The 15,449-nt window shown below is 46.6% G+C and overlaps 1 long non-coding RNA gene across 1 annotated transcript; it reads left to right on the top strand.

Moving 5' to 3' along the window:
• The first annotated feature begins 372 nt into the window (after positions 1-372).
• LOC148055198 (uncharacterized) lies at positions 373-1,587 on the top strand. Its single transcript, XR_015705843.1, has 3 exons — positions 373-471; positions 553-673; positions 1,125-1,587. It is a non-coding gene; the product is annotated as an uncharacterized LOC148055198 (long non-coding RNA).
• The last annotated feature ends 13,862 nt before the right edge of the window (positions 1,588-15,449 follow it).

The raw sequence follows: 15,449 nt of genomic DNA, 5'->3' as shown, positions 1-15,449 counted from the left end.
AATGGCCCGAAGAGGCCTTAGATCTAATCACAGACTCTTGCTATGTATATAAGTTACTAAAGAAATGCCGATGGGCACTTGGGGCAACGTCGGAGATTGCCGGAATGTTGCTCACCGCACTGCAAATGAGAACCGCCCCTGTCTGTCCTATTCATGTTAATAGTCATAGTTCCATACCAAGTTTTCTTTCTGCCGGGAATGAAATAGCGGACACCTTAGCAAAGAGCGTACTGGCGCTTGAAGAAACTTCTAACCTAAGGCGAGCTTTCCGCTTGCATAATCTGCTCCACTGTGGAGCTCGCAGTCTAGCTAAGCTCGCTGGCATTACGTTGCAAGATGCTCGCTCTGTGATTGCTGCTTGTCCTGTTTGTTCCAGAGGTCCCCTCTGGGAAGCAGGGGTAAACCCTCGAGGGTTGCAGCCCAACCAAATATGGCAGTCTGATGTTACGATTTATGAACCCTTTAATCCACGTAAGTATCTGCATGTTACAGTTGATACCTGCAGTGGAGTTATTTTAGCCACTATGCATGCTAAACAAAATGCTCTCGCAGTTATTTTACATTGGCAGGACTGTATGGCGCAACTTGGCATCCCACAAAAAATTAAAACAGATAATGGAACGGCATATGTTAGCAAGAAGACAAAGGACTTCTGCGCACGCTGGGATATTCAGTTGAGTCATGGTATTCCCTACAACAGTACGGGCCAAAGCATTGTAGAACGCGCGCATCGCACATTAAAAGGGCTACTCGACCGACTAAGGGAGGGGGAGAATATAGGCCCAGAAACAGGGGTTCCCCCTCCCCTTGACCCTCCCTTATTTTGGGCACAGCGTCTGTTGACGACGGCACTAATTACCTTAAATCATACCATTCGAGGGAACACCTATAAAACCCAGACAGCAACCCAGGCACATTTCCGGCTCGATGAGAACGAAGGGCCTTACCCTTTGGTTCAAGTACGGGACCTGCAAACCCGTGAATGGAGGGGCCCTTATTCCCTCCGTTGTCTGGGACGTGGGTATGCGTGTGTGCAAACCGAGAAAGGGACGCTAGAATGGGTACCCAGTCGAAATATTCGACCGTATAAACATTAACCAATTTATTGAGTCTTGTCTTGACAGGTTACCATTTCCCTATGCATCCTGATGATGTGGGGGAGCAATGAGGGAGCCGCGACGAACTGCTGGCTGGATTGGGCAAGGTTCATGAACGTAACGGATGCGTGTCTGTATATGCCGGCTATTGGACAAGCCTCTACCTGTCGATTGTTCACCCCCCTACTTCATTAGCGATAAGGGGGACAGTTGCTGCCACATAGATAACTGGTCTCATAATCTTGTTATTTGTTCTTATCCTTGCTATGCTATTATCCTGTCTATTACGCTTAATTAGGTAGTTTAGGAGTTGTATATTAAGAAGTCTCACCATATATCGATTATTTTACGCGCAGCTTCCCCAGTGAGATACAGAGCTACTGAAGCTAAGGGAGGGGGAAATGTAGTAAGATAAGGGCTGGCGACCGGAAGATCACGCGCTGTACGGAAAGAGTGAAAGGTCGACCCTCCTTTGTCCCCGCCCCTTATAACATGACACGCCTACTGTTGGGAGTATAAAGGTAAATTACTGCGCAATAAACGGGGGAGTTGAACACCCACACTGCGTGTGCTGACTGTTCCTTCCCCAGCCCGGGTCGGCTGGAGATCCGTCGGTATAGCCTTGATATGTAACGAACGCTACAGACAGTTCTTCACATTCTATCCATTTCTTGATGTAGAGGGCAACCCCTCCACCCCTCCTTCCTCGCCTGTCCCTTCTGAACAGCCTGTAGCCATCGATAGCTGAACTCCAGTCATGGGATTCGTCCCACCAAGTTTCAGTAATGGCAACTAGGTCATAGCTTTCTAGCAGCATGGCGGCTTCCAGCTCCTCCTGTTTGTTGCCCATGCTGCATGCATTGGTGTAGAGGCACTTCAGCTGGGCTGTCGGCCGTGTCACCTTCTTAGAGGAACACACCTTAATTCCTTTGAGGCATTTCACCCGTCTTTCCCTGTTGGCTCCTATTACCTCAGGAGCCCCTGGCTCATCTCCATAAGACTTCAAGTGTGCTCCAGTGTACCCAGCACGTCGCAGAGCAACAGGCTGAGGGCCCTTGCCAGCACCCTGTCCCTCTAACCTTGGTGTGTCATCTCACAGCTTGTCACAGGCAGGCCTGATATTATCCCCCTCCCCCTTCAAGTCTAGTTTAAAGCTCTGTCAATAAGCCCCACTAGCTCGTGAGCAAAGACCCTCTTCCCCCTTTGAGAAAGCTGAATCCCATCTGACACTAGCAGGCCTGGTGCCATGTAGGCCATCCCATTATTGAAAAACCCGAAATTGTGGCAGTGACAGCAGCCACGGAAGTAGGGTCAGCTTGTGTGGTGGTGCATTTCCCCCCCCCCCCCCCCGCGGACCGCTTTACGATCTCAGTAATTCCAGTCAAGACTTGGCCTTTGTGCAATGAGTCTGGCGGTTAAGCATCCCTTGACCGTACCAGGAACTCTTGCATGGCTAAGGTGGGGAGCGGCACTGACCATACCAGGAACTCCAGTTGCCTGGCCAAGGTGGGGAACGAGAGTGCCTTGACAGCACCTGGAATAATCAGTCATCTCTTGACAGCCTTGGAACATATCATTGTAGATCGCAACTTGGGTGGATCGGTGTGGAAGGATCGTACCAGCACTGCTGGAATTTTTGAGAATTCCAGCAATTACCAACCCGGATTGTGATAACAGGATGGAAATTTACTGATGTCTGAAGTCAATCATCTTGCAACCCTATAAACAGCGGTACCAAGTGAGACCCTTTGAGCTCTCCTGGACCGCAGCAGGCTGCGCCCAGTATCTCCCTCTGAGCGGGATGCTTCTCAGAGTTTGCGAACTCTTAAGTTTTCAGAGTTCAGAGACCTAGCAACAGGACCTGGGCTGAACTCTGGGGCCCCCCCCTCACTCCTTAAGGCTTGATCTTCGCCTGTTGAGAATTTCACTTAGCTCGAGGGGAATTTTTAACAGGTACCTTTATATGTATATTGTGTGTGTGTGTCGATTCAAATAATGTAGTAAATCCCATTTAATCACTTTGTAAATACTAAATTAACCAATGATTAATTGTTGCTAAATTCCTGTGATTCTCTCTTTAACTGTGAATAAACCTTAAACTGCTACTAGACATATAATCCTTAGACATAAACCATTGATAAAGTCTAAGGCAAAGTCTGCATCCAGCCACACCTAGGCTCCTCTCTGAGAAGGAGTTTAGAAAGCAAAGGGGTCCATTCTGAACCTCATGACTCAACAGGAGGGTCTCCTTTACCCCCTTGTATTTTCAGTCTCTGTATAAATCATTCTAATTTGCTTCTACCTCGATTTTTTTTCTCCTTTATATCTATTGCATCCATTTAATAAGTAATAGAGTGAACATTGCCATTTAACTTTGTTAAATCACACTTTTATAAATTTCTATTAAAAAAAAAAATCACTTTTTGCAAATATCTTTGACCGTAATTCTTTAAGCAACCTAACCACTCATCTGTGACAGCTTGTCTCCTGCTGGCCTGGAATACATTAACGGCATGATTACACTTTGGAGAACTATAGCTTGCTTTCCACATCCATCACATGCCTGCTCTCATCATGCAAAAGGGAGGCAACTGCCCTTCTTGCCTGTTCTGAAGTAGGGCGTCAGCTGATGCTTTTCCCCAGAACAACCCTTAGAAGACAGGACTGCAGGTCAGGACGATATTGAAAACTGAAGTGTGGTAATATAGCAATAGGAATGCTGCACTCCCAGAGCTGCACAGTGAGGGGGGAGGAGGGAGCTGAACAGCTGCTTTGCTTTAAGATATGTATTTATAACATTTGTCAGACTTCGCAGCTCCTTACTACCCTGTAGATGCTGTGGAGGTGGATGGAAGAACATCGTGACCATCTTCATGAATCTCATAACCTTCCAGAGAGATTGATAATAATGTTCTGAGAAAGGGGCTGCAATTCTGCCTGAACTCTGCCTAACAGGGCAAGAACTAATCAGCTCATGCAGAGGGGTCAAACAATACAGACCCAGTCAAAATTTACCCAGGGACTGTTTTACCACAGTGGAACAACAGCCTCGGAAACCAACTTTAACAAAACCAAACTGCAATTCTGCATTGAGAAGGACAGCAGCCTTTTCTTCAGCCCCTTTGTAAAGCCAAATTTGGTGCCTGCAGCTTCCACTGGCAGGACTCTGCACCACAGCCATTCCAGACCGAGAGAATATGGGACTTGAAAGCCAGAAACCCCCCAAAACCACGACCACATTGAAGCAGGAACTTTCATTATTGCATTCCCACACATATACATGGGCCATGTCATGTCACATAAATCAGTTCAAATTAAAATAGAAACCTATTTTTACCCACCAACATTGGATGGGGTTATATTGATATCAAAGGGGTTCACAATTATATTTGTAAATGTGACTACTAAATATTAGCTTTTGAAAAGATGCTGTTTAAAGCAAAAAATGGGTTTATACAAGTTCTTAAATGGACAATGTGAGAGATCATAATTAAAACTGTTGCTTCTATGTCTGTGTGTGCACATGTATATTGTCAGGGTTTGTACTTTTTTAAAATGAGCTAACATATTTCCCTTTACAAATCTTATTCCAACTAAGCAACTTTCTTAGGGCATTTCCTTTTATGTACAGCTTCTAAATAAAGCAGTCTTCTATCCTGCATCTCCCTTGACTCTTATCAGATGCCTGCAAATGCCATGTACAGTCTGCACTGGACTTTCCAGACAGAAAAGTACAAAATCCCTAACCATGATGTATTTTAAGTCATAAGGCTCAAAACTAGTCTTAGGGGAGGTAGTACAAGTAAATAAACATATTTATAACATCAGACTGACAAAGCATCTGAAATCTTTTCCTGACCCATTTTACAGCAAATAAAGGGCACTACTGACACAATGACGACATGAGAGCAAAAACTTGCTAGTATCTAAGATTAGAAATGCAGATTTCTACTTTTCTACATTTCTGTGTTGCACCAGAAGATTGCATTTGATCTTATTTCTTTATAATTTAAAACTGTTGTGTTCCTATGAGTATCAAGTTTGTATCACAGATTTATCTCTTTACCACTGTATTTCAATATAACCAATCTCCTTTACTTCACCTTAACCTTTGGGTGCTGTCACATTACCATACGTCTCCTCTAGAGCAGAAGGGAACCTTTTGGCTGCACTACCAGTTGCATGCCCAAATATATCTGGGAGCAAAGGGAAGACCTGCACTCTTGGTGTGGAGGAAGGCAGAGAAACCAGTCTGAACTCTAATGCCGTATGGGTGTGCTTGCTTATTTTCCCAAGTACTGGCAATCAGATGCCAATACAAAGATACAAAGGGGTTCAAATACTGTTTTGCTAGACAACCTCAAGAAGCCTAGAATATACAGTCAGTGATTACTCCTCTTCAGAGTTATTTTGTTAACTCAGGCAAATAATTTAACCATGATGTACCTCAAGTTGGCTTGTTAACTTAGGGCTAATATAATACCTATATGGACAGGACACTTAAGAAGATTAGTTGCTTGCAAGTCACAAGGCAATCTTAAATGAAACAAACCTTATAAGTGAACAGTCTTATTTCTGTTGATTATATCACAAATACAGATCTCGTCCATTCAGAAAGATTTCATTTTTCTTTCTTTAATTAAAAATTTTTCATGTTATTTTTCCTCACAGTAGTGGTTTTCTTCTTAATTTTCTACTGACAATAGACAATTATGCTTTGTTGGTTGGAAGATACAATTTGTCAGATTGGTCATACTTGGTTATAAACAGCCTGAGCGTTTTCCCTGAAAAATAGCAATTTTAAGTTACTGTGAGGCAAGGCATAAGAGTAAGTGTAATTTTGCCAGCCACATGTTAGAAATTATTTTGTTATTGATATTTGCACTCCATTTTAATATATGGCTAATGAACACGAAGGATATCACATGAAAGTAAATTAATATTTTTCAGATTTTCTCTGCAGATTGCTAAGTTTGCTTGAACTGTTCTTATTCATGTCTGTTATACTAAAAAGTCAGTGAGCAATGCTAGCTAAGCCAGACACACTTGAAGATGCATTATTAATAAATTTCACTGTCAATTACTATTTATCCCTGCAATACAGGGTTTCCAAACACTGCCTAGCACATAGCCATCACAAAAAGGCTGTTCTTCATTTTAAGGAACTGACCTCACCACAGAATGCATTTATTTCATTTTCTATCTTATAGCATTAGCTCCTCACCCACTGGTAAAATATCATACACTTTGTCTAGCTTTCATCCCACTCTTCAGCCTGTGGTATGAGAGCTGCCTTCAAGGCCAGGTTTCCAGCAGGAAATTGGGAAATTTGCCAAGGATGAATTTCAGATGTGTTGTATCAAAGAATGAGTGAAGGGTACAGTAACATCAAAACATAAGTCTAAATACTTAGGCAGTCCTTGTAAAGAAGAAGAAATTAGAGATGATTCTATCATCATCAAGCAAATCCTTTTAGTGCTTTTTCTCCTCAGTGCATTTTAAGTAGAAGGCAGTAGTGGAAAAAAATAATTAGTCCTGAGAGCACTTGAGTGACTTCAGAAACTTCTTCATACCAAGTGAAGAAATCATGCATAGATGAAGAAATGTGTATAATTCCCAGAGTACCACAGTTCTTGGCAAATCCCTTAATGCTTTAGCAGATGACCCCAATCAACACCATTAAATATATTTATCAGGACCTGCAAGACCTCGAGCCCTCTACCTGCCAGGAAGCAAAATCTACTGTTTGACAATTTTGAGGACAAACTCTCAAGAGGGGTACCCACCATCCCCACTGAGACCTGAGTTTAACTCATTTAAATACTATGAAGTTTTCTTACAAATTATCTCACTTTTGTTGCAATGAATTAAGTCTGTTATAGACCACCCAACCAGGATGAGGAAACAGATGAAGCATTCTACAAGCGGTTGGCTGAAGTCTCACGATCTCTAGCCCTTGTTCTCGTGGGAGACTTCAACTGACCAGATATCTGCTGGAAATACAACACAGCAGAGAGGAAGCAGTCTCGGAGGTTCCTGGAGTGTGTGGGAGATAACTTCCTGATGCAGCTAGTAAGCGAGCCAACCAGAGGAGGTGCCCCGCTGAACCTGCTGTTTACGAACAGAGAAGCCCTGGTGGGCGATGTGGTGGTCGGAGGCTGTCTTGGGCTCAGCGCCCACGACATGATAGAGTTTTCGATTCTTGGAGAAGTAAGAAAGGGGGTCAGCAAAACCGCTACCCTGAACTTCAGAAGGGCAGACTTTGGATTGTTTAGGAGTCTGGTTAACAGAGTCCCTTGGGAGGCAGTCCTGAAGGGCAAAGGAGTCCAGGAAGGCTGGATGTTATTCAAGGAGGAAGTCTCAAAGGCACAGGAGCAGGCCGTCCCCATGTGCCATAAGTCGAGCAGGAGGGGGAGAAGACCGGCCTGGCTGAACAGAGAGCTTTGGCTAGAACTCAAGAAAAAAAGGAGAGCTTACTGCCTTTGGAAGAAGGGGCAGGTGACTCAGGAGGACTGCAAGGATGTTGTGAGGGTATGTAGGGAGAAGATCAGAAAGGCGAAGGCCCAGCTGGAACTTAAACTGGCCACCGCCATTAAAGACAACAAAAAAAGTTTTTATAAATTTGTCAGTGACAAAAGGAGGGCCAGGGAGAATCTCCCTCCTTTTTTGGATGCAGAAGGAAACTTTGCCACGAAAGATGAGGAGAAGGCTGAGGTACTTAATGCCTTCTTTGCCTTAGTCTTCCAGAAGACTGGAAGCTAGCAAATGTGACGCCCCTCTACAAGAAGGGTCGGAAGGAGGATCCGGGGAACTACAGGCCTGTCAGCCTGACCTCGGTGCCAGGGAAGGTCATGGAACAAATCATCCTGAGAGCCATTATGCGGCATGTGTGGGACAACCGGGGGATCATGCTCAGCCAGCATGGGTTTATGAAAGGGAGATCCTGTTTCACTAACCTGGTCTCCTTCTATGACAAGGTGACCCGCTTAGTGGATGAGGGGAAAGGCTGTGGATGTTGTCTACCAGGACTTTAGTATGGCCTTTGACACTGTCTCCCACAGCATTCTCCTGGAGAAGCTGGCTGCTCACGGCTTGGATAAGTGCACTCTGTGCTGGGTTAAAAACTGGCTGGACGGCCGAGCCCAGAGAGTGGTGGTGAATGGAGTCAAATCCAGCTGGCGGCCGGTCAGGAGTGGTGTTCCCCAGGGCTCAGTACTGGGGCCGGTCCTGTTCAACATCTTCATTGATGATCTGGATGAGGGGATCGAGTGCACCCTCAGTAAGTTTGCAGATGACACCAAGTTGGGTGGAAGTGTTGATCTGCTGGAGGGTAGGAAGGCCCTACAGAGGGACCTGGACAGGCTGGATCGTTGGGCCGGGGCCAACTGCATGAGATTCAACAAGGCTAAAAGCGCCGGGTCCTGCACTTGGGTCACAACAACCCCATGCAACGCTACAGGCTGGGGGAGGAGTGGCTGGAGAGCTGCCTGGCGGAAAAGGACCTGGGGGTGTTGGTTGACAGCCGCCTGAACATGAGCCAGCAGTGTGCTCAGGTGGCCAAGAAGGCCAATGGCATCCTGGCTTGTATCAGGAATAGTGTGGCCAGCAGGACCAGGGAGGAGATAGTGCCCCTGTACTCGGCACTGGTGAGGCCGCACCTCGAGTACTGTGTTCAGTTTTGGGCCCCTCACTACAAGAAGGACATCGAGGTGCTGGAGCGTGTCCAGAGAAGGGCAACGAAGTTGGTGAAGGGTCTAGAGCACAAGTTTTATGAGGAGCGGCTGAGGGAGCTGGGGTTGTTTAGCCTGGAGAAGAGGAGGCTGAGGGGAGACCTTATTGCTCTCTACAACTACCTGAAAGGAGGTTGTAGCGAGGTGTGGGTCGGTCTCTTCTCCCTAGTAACAAGCGATAGGACGAGAGGAAACGGCCTCAAGCTGCGCCAGGGGAAGTTTAGGTTGGATATTAGGAAAAACTTCTTCACCGAAAGGGTGGTCAGGTACTGGAACAGGCTGCCCAGGGAAGTGGTTGAGTCCCCATCCCTGGAGGTATTTAAAAGAAAGGTAGACGTGGTGCTCGAGGACATGGTTTAGTGGTGGACTTGGCAGTGTTAGGTTAACGGTTGGACTCGATGATCTTAAGGGTCTTTTCCAACCTTAATGATTCTATGATTCTATGCCCGAGACGGCCTCCAACCATCACATCACCCACAAGTTCTTCTCTGTTCACAAACAAGAGGTCCAGCAGGGCCCCTTCCCTAGTTGGCTCGCTCACCAGCTGTGTCAGGAAGTTATCTTCCACACACTCCAAGAACCACCTAGACTGTTTCCTCTCCGCTGTACTGTATTTTCAGCAGACATCTGGTAAGTTGAGGTCCCCCATGAGAACAAGGGCTAGCGAGCATGAGACTTCTCCCAGCTGCTTATAGAATATTTCATCTGCCTCTTCATCCTGGCCGAGTGGTCTGTAACAGACTCCCACCATGATATCTGCCTTGTTGGCCTTCCCCCTGATTCTTACCCATAAACACTCAACCCTTTCATCACCATCATCAAGCTCTAGACAGTCAAAACACTGCCTAACATAGAGGGCTACCCCACCGCCTCTCCTTCCTTGCCTATCCCTTCTGAAGAGTTTATAGCCGTCCATTGCAGCACTCCAGTTGTGCGAGTCATCCCACCATGTTTCCATGATTGCAATTATATCATAGTTTTCCTGCTGTACAATGGTTTCCAACTCCTCCTGTTTGTTGCCCATGCTGCGTGCATTGGTGTAGATGCACTTCAGTTGGGCCATTGATCCTGCCACCTTATTTGTGGGAGAAGCCCTAATTCCTATGTCTGTTCTCAGGTGCTTCCGTGGTTTCTAACACATCAATAACCCTTGCTTCTTTGCTGCCTCGTGGATCTCCATTCCCTACCCACACTGAGATGGCTAAGGAGCATTCATTGCTGCTCTGGTTGGCTTGGCTTTTTACCCTGTTGCTTTCAACTTCACGGGTGTCACCACTATGGATCCCATCCCCCAGGCTTGTCAGTTTAAAGCTTGCTTCACCAACTTTGCTAGCCTGTTGGCAAAGATTCCTTTGCCTTCTCTAGTCAGGTAGACTAGACATCTAGTCCAGTGACCCAATGAGGAAGTCGGGAGGCAAAGGCATTCGGAAGCGCTGTCTGTTGTACCCTAGAGGGACTCAGCGGGAGATTGTTCAGTTACTGTCCTTGGACTAGGCAAGGAAGAAGGAAGCCCCCTCCTCCATTTCCAACCCTGTGTCGTCAGAACGGGGAATTGTGTGAAACGGAGCCTTAAACAGGGACATGGCCGAGTGTCCTGGTTTCAGCTGGGTCAGAGTTAATTTTCTTCTTGGTAGCCCTGCTGTGTTTTGGGTTTAGGATGAGAACAATGTCGATAACACACTGATGCTTTGGTTCTTGCTAAGTAGTGCTAAGTTGTTGCTAAGTAGTTGCTAAGTAGTGCTCACACTGGTCAAGGACTTTTCAGCTTCCCATGCTCTGCCAGGTGCACAAGAAGCTGGGAGGGGGCACAGCCAGGACAGCTGACCCAGGCTGGCCAAAGGGCTATTCCATACCATATGACATCATGCTCAGTATATAAGCTGGGGGAGTTGGCTGGGAGGCAGCGATCCCTGCTTGGGGACGTGCTGGGCATCGGTCGGTGGGTGGTGAGCAATTGTAGAGTGTATCGCTTGTTTTGTATTACTATTGTATTATTATTATTTGTTTTTATTTTTATTGTTATTATTACTATTACTACTGTTCTATTTTTATTTTACTTTAGTTATTAAAATGTTCTTATCTCAACCCACGAGTTTTCTCACTTTCACCCTTCTGATTCTCTCCCCCATCCCACTGGGGCAGGGGGAGGAGTGAGCGAGCGGCTGTGTGGTGCTTAGTTGATGGCTGGGGTTAAACCACGACAGTCCTTTTTGGCGCCCGACGTGGAGCACGAAGTTGTTTGAGATAATAACAGATTAACCAGAGTGTATTAAGGAATTTGTATCTGTTAACAGTTGCCAGTCGTAATATTGATTCATCCATTCTCTGTACTAGTCTACCTGATCTGCACCATGCTCTTGTTTTTTCTGTGCATGTTAAAGATTGGTGTGGGTTTTTGCAGTTTGCTGTGCTCTGCAGTGATTAGTGATGTTTTGCCTGGAAGACTGGTTATTAAAACACCGACCTTGAGCGGTATCTGGTATTTGGGTTCTGTAGTGAAGCCATTACTGTACTTCCGATACCACCTCATGGAGACAATTAGCAATAATACCTCTTCTGAGAGTTTTTTTATGGAGGAAATACAGACTGGCACCTTTGTTGCTTTCTTCTGTGATGTTTCCTCCTTCATTACAACACCTTTTCATTATCTTGAACATCCTTGGGTAGTTAAGATACATCTATTGGTAGTTCTTGGGAATATTGTTTCAGTTTTGTCTAAGGTTAATAAGCAGTTTAAGAATATCATCCAGAGATCTGCTCCAAGGCTGGATAGTTATGAGTGGCAGGGTGTGCGGGAGAGCATGGGCAAGTATCTAGGACAGTGGGCACCTCCAATGTTTTGGAACTTCACCCCCGAACAAGTGCAGAATCCTGAAAAACTAGTAAAGTATTTGGAAAAAGTATGTTGTCACCCTGGCAACTCCAGAGAGACACAGATCACTGCAACATGCTGGGGCCTGGCCCATGCCTACCGAGCCCTGTTCAACACTATTCAGAACCCTCAAGGGGAAGAGAAGGTCTCTGGATCTGACGACAAAATGACAGCCCCCGTGGCTGCGCCGGTCTCTGCGGCTGCGCCAGCCCCTGCCACAGGCACTGCAGCTGTGCCAGCCCCCGTGCCGGCCCCCGCGGCTGTGCCAGCCCCCGCGACAGGCACTGTGGCTGAACCAGAGAACCAACCCGTGCTAGTATCATTCACCCCTATACAGCAGAAAAAATACACAAGGAAATCAGCTCGTTTAGTAAGGGCTGATGATGAGCCAGGGCCATCAAGAGAGCAGGAGGAGGAAGAGGCAGAACCCATAAATGAGATGGTAACCACCTGATCCCTGTCCCTGAGAGAGCTGCAAGATATGCAAAAAGATTTCAGTCATCATCCAGGCGAGCCCATCATCACCTGGCTGCTCCGATGCTGGGATAACGGGGCCAGTAGCCTGGAATTAGAGGGTAGGGAAGCAACTCCTGTCAGGCTTGAAGGAAAGGTATCCCTTCAAGGAAGATGTTATATGTCACCCAGGCAAGTGGACCACCATGGAGAGAGGTATCCAGTACCTGAGGAAATTAGCCATGCTGGAGGTGATTTATAATGACCTGGACAACGAGCAGTTATCCAAAGATCCAGACGAAGTCCAGTGCACATGACCCATGTGGCGGAAGCTTGTACAGAGTGCACCATCATCACACACAAAGTCATTGGCAATAATGACCTGGAAAGATGAAGAGGGACCAACGGTGGATGAAATGGCTGGCCAACTCCGACAATACGAAGAAAGTCTCTCTTCCTCCCTACGGGCCTGCATCTCAGCTGTGGAGAAACTGTCCCAGAAGGTCCAGCAACTCGAAGAGGATATATCCTACTCCTCACCTGTATGGACCAGTGTCTCAGCCATTAGCAGTAAGCGTCCCTCTGCTCAAGAGAGAAGATATAGTGGATACACACCACGGGGCACCCTGTGGTTTTATCTGCGTGACCACGGAGAGGACATGAGGAAGTGGGATGGAAAAATCTACCTCGACCCTAGAGGCATGGGTACGTGAGTTGCAAGGAAAAACAACTACAAAAGGTGGTTCTCCCAGGATAATTGTTGTTCCAGTTTCCAGTGAGCAGTTCCCCAGACAGGGTAGAAGGGCTGAATTTGCTTCCGATCTCAATAAAGGGGTTTTTGATTCGCATTTACAAGAAGTGAGTGACGAATGCTATGACTGGGACTAGAGGGGCCCTGCCTCCAGCCAGGTGGAGGAAAGGGACTCTTGGGTTTACTGGACTGTGTGGATTCGATGGCCTGGCACATCAGCCCCACAGGAGTATAAGGCTCTAGTGGACACTGGTGCACAGTTTACCCGAATGCCATCAAGCTATAAAGGGGCAGAACCCATCTGTATTTCTGGAGTGACAGGGGGATCCCAAGAGCTGACTGTATTGGAAGGCGAAGTGAGCTTAACCAGGAAGGAGTGGCAGAAGCACCCCATTGTGACTGGCCCAGAGGCTCCGTGCATCCTTGGCATAGACTACCTCAGGAGAGGGTATTTCAAGGACCCAAAAGGGTACCGGTGGGCTTTTGGCATAGCTGCCTTGGAGACGGAGGAAATTAAACAGTTGTCTACCCTGCCCGGTCTCTTGAAGGACCCTTCTGTTGTGGGGTTGCTGAGGGTCAAAGAACAACAGGTGCCAATCGCTACCACAACAGTGCACCGGCGGCAATATCGCACCAACAGAGACTCCCTGATTCCCATCCATAAGCTGATTCGTTGACTGGAGAGCCAAGGAGCGATCAGCAAGACTCGCTCACCCTTTAACAGTCCCATATGGCCAGTGCGAAAGTCTAATGGAGAGTGGAGACTAACAGTAGACTATCGGGGCCTGAACAAAGTCATGCCACCACTGAGTGCTGCCGTGCCGGACATGCTAGAACTTCAATACAAATTGGAGTCAAAGGCAGCCAAGTGGTATGCCACCACTGATACTGATAATGCGTTTTTCTCAATCCCTTTGGCAGCAGAGTGCAGGCCTCAGTTTGCTTTCACTTGGAGGGGCATCCAGTACACCTGGAATTGACTGCCCCAGGGGTGGAAACACAGCCCCACTATTTGCCATGGACTGATCCAGATGACACTGGAACAGGGTGGGGCTCCAGAACACCTGCAATACATTGATGACATCATCGTGTGGGGCAACACAGCAGCAGAAGTTTTTGAGAAAGGGAAGCAAATAGTCCAAATCCTTCTGGAGGCCGGCTTTGCCATAAAACCAAGTAAGGTCAAGGGACCTGCACAGGAGATCCATTTTTTAGGAATAAAATGGCAAGATGGACATCGTCAGATCCCAATGGATGTAATCAACAAAATAACAGCCGAAAGGGTAGTCAGGCATTGGAACAGGCTGCCCAGGGAAGTGGTTGAGTCTCCATCCCTGGAGGTATTTAAAGAATGGATAGATGTGGTGCTCGAGGACATGGTATAGTGATGGACTTGGCAGTGATAGGTTAACGGTTGGACTCGATGATCTTAAGGGTCTTTTCCAACCTTAACGATTCTATGATTCTATGAAGGTCAAGGGAGGTGATCCTTCCCCTCTGCTCAGCACTGCTGAGGCCACACCTGCAGTCCTGTGTCCAGTGCTGGGCTCCCCAGAACAAGGGAGACACACACATCCTGGAGAGTGTCCAGCAAAGGGCCAGTAAGATGATGCAGGGACTGGAGCACCCATCATAGGAGGGGAGCAGGCTGAGAGAGCTGGGATTGTTCAGCCTGGAGAGAAAGCTCAGGGTGGACTTCATCAATGTGTACAAATACATGAAGGGAGGGTGCAAAGAAGACAGAGCTAGGCTCTTTCCAGTGGTGCCCAGTGACAGGACAAGAGGCAATGGGCACAAATTGCAACACAAGTGGTTCCTCCTGAACATCAGGAAACACTTTGTTACTGTGAGGGTGACCGAGCACAGGCACAGGATGTCCAGAGAAGTTGTGGAGGCTATTTTACTGAGGGGGATGTCAGCCATCTTAAGCACAAAAGCAATCCTATCTATTATCGCAATGGCACTACGCTGAGCCCTCTGAGACACTTTGGCAGGGGGAGAAGTGGTCTCATGTAAAATAAAAAATTCCTGCAAAACATTCTGGCAAAACACAGCTGGGGCACAGACAGTGCCAAGTATTTACAGATTAACTCATAGCTTTTGGAGAAGACTACCTGATGATATGAGACATTCCTCCAGGACATTGATTTGCTCCTGACAATTGAGTTCTTTTCATGACAAAGACATCTGGAAAGATCATGGTGCTCAGTGAAGTCCCCCATTTGATTTTCTGTTTTACTCTACAGAAGATTCTAAATACCTGTAACTTTTAATGTAATCACAGAAATAATATTTTAATATATTTACATTATCTGCTACTGTACAAGAGATTTATTCCACACATTCCTACCTTTAGATCCCCATTCTTTTGCATAGTCAAATATCTAGACAAAGGGTATATCAAGATTAATCTGAAAGTTGGAAATGCCAACATCTGTGCAGTACACAAACGTTCATAAAAGGAAGAACAATGAAAGTAAAGCACAAACTAGGGTAGGCAGTACTCACATTCCACCATAGGTAAACATCCAAGTATTTACCGCTAC

The sequence above is a fragment of the Nipponia nippon genome, unplaced genomic scaffold (genome assembly GCF_047370975.1).
Source record: "Nipponia nippon isolate SJK-2023a ecotype South Korea unplaced genomic scaffold, ASM4737097v1 scaffold_26, whole genome shotgun sequence".
NCBI lineage: Eukaryota > Metazoa > Chordata > Aves > Pelecaniformes > Threskiornithidae > Nipponia > Nipponia nippon.
This window is presented reverse-complemented; position numbering and strand designations above follow the sequence as displayed.